Below are 1,428 nucleotides of genomic sequence, written 5' to 3'. Positions count from 1 at the left end.
CACGATTTTTGGGTCTACCTTCTACATGTTAAATTTTAGTTTCTCTTCTACGCTAAAAATAAGGGAAAAAATTATTTTTTGATTAAAGTTTGCTTTTGTAAAAACTAGAGCAATTTTTCAGGAAAAATCGCTAATTCTTATATTTTTTTTATAACTTTACTTTAAATTACGATTAGAAAAGTGTTTGCTGGATATCAGAGTCTTTTTTTTTAAGATTTGTGATAAACAATAACATATAAATGTAAAATAACTCATCGACGTAAATCAGACAAAAGCAAATTTTAAGAACTAAAAATGAAAATTCAAGTGTTTTTTAATGTTTGGAATAAGAATCTAAATATGAGAACAGAAACCTAAAGAAAACAAAATTTTTTGTTGACCGGTGTAATTAATAGATTTATTAATTTTTATTTTTTGGCACAGCCTAAGATATTGGCCAAAAATTGTCCCCTTTCACAAAAATCGGTTTTAGAGCATAATAGATTTTCGGTCCACGCTAATGAATAATGGATACAATGTTCATTTGCTGAAGAACATTGTAATTAGAAGATAATTTGTCTTTCTTGCGATTTAGTTGTCTTCAAACTAAATATTACCGAGCTTGGTGTTCGGTGATTTTATATAATATATATATATATTTTTTTTTTGGAGAAACAATGTTCTACAAACAAAATACTTGGCGAAAAATTATCCACCACCAAGTACCAGGCTTGGTGTGAAGATCTCTATAACAACATGAAACCACCCTATTTAAACAAATTAAGAAACCAAATTGGGGTTTGGTGACAGCCTAGTGCTTTGGATTAGAAATTTGACGAGTGTATTTTTTACAGTTTCCAGCTGATATTTATTTATTATTGTTTCAACCTTTTTTTTACACCACTTTTCTTGCCATTTAAATTATTTGATTTATGTATGGCGTTTAACTAACAAAAGAACACACTGCATATACACTTTATACCCAAATGACTTATTAAACTTTAATTCAATTCGCATGCATCGATACTTTGCTTAAACTATAAACCTTTCTCTCTTAAAGGTACTACTTTTTTCTGCTATGCGACCATAAAAAAAAAATATAAAACAGTATGACTGTGTTTTCAGCTTTTTTTCCGCTTCACCAACTGGAAGGAACACACTGCTTGAACCGCGTTCGCGCTTACTTCTTTCTCTTCTGCTTTGTTTTCTTCTTCTTATCACAATGTCGGTAAATGTTGTTATTCACTGCTGGCTGCTTTTATTCCCCATTTGCTTGGTCCCCCTTTGCTATTTTATGTCTTTCTTATTTTCTCTTGTCGTGTCAACTTGTTAGCAATGTTGCATGCATATGTTGGGAAATTGGGAGTGGGTGGGGGGGGCCTTTTATTTAAAATTATGTTACATTCTACGAATGTACACTTCTTTTATGACATTCAATGCAGCTGTGGT

Source organism: Rhagoletis pomonella, unplaced genomic scaffold (assembly GCF_013731165.1).
Source record: "Rhagoletis pomonella isolate Grant_MI unplaced genomic scaffold, Rhpom_1.0 Rhpom_scaffold_00010, whole genome shotgun sequence".
NCBI classification, from domain to species: Eukaryota; Metazoa; Arthropoda; class Insecta; order Diptera; family Tephritidae; genus Rhagoletis; species Rhagoletis pomonella.
Note: the sequence above shows the minus strand (reverse complement) of the source record.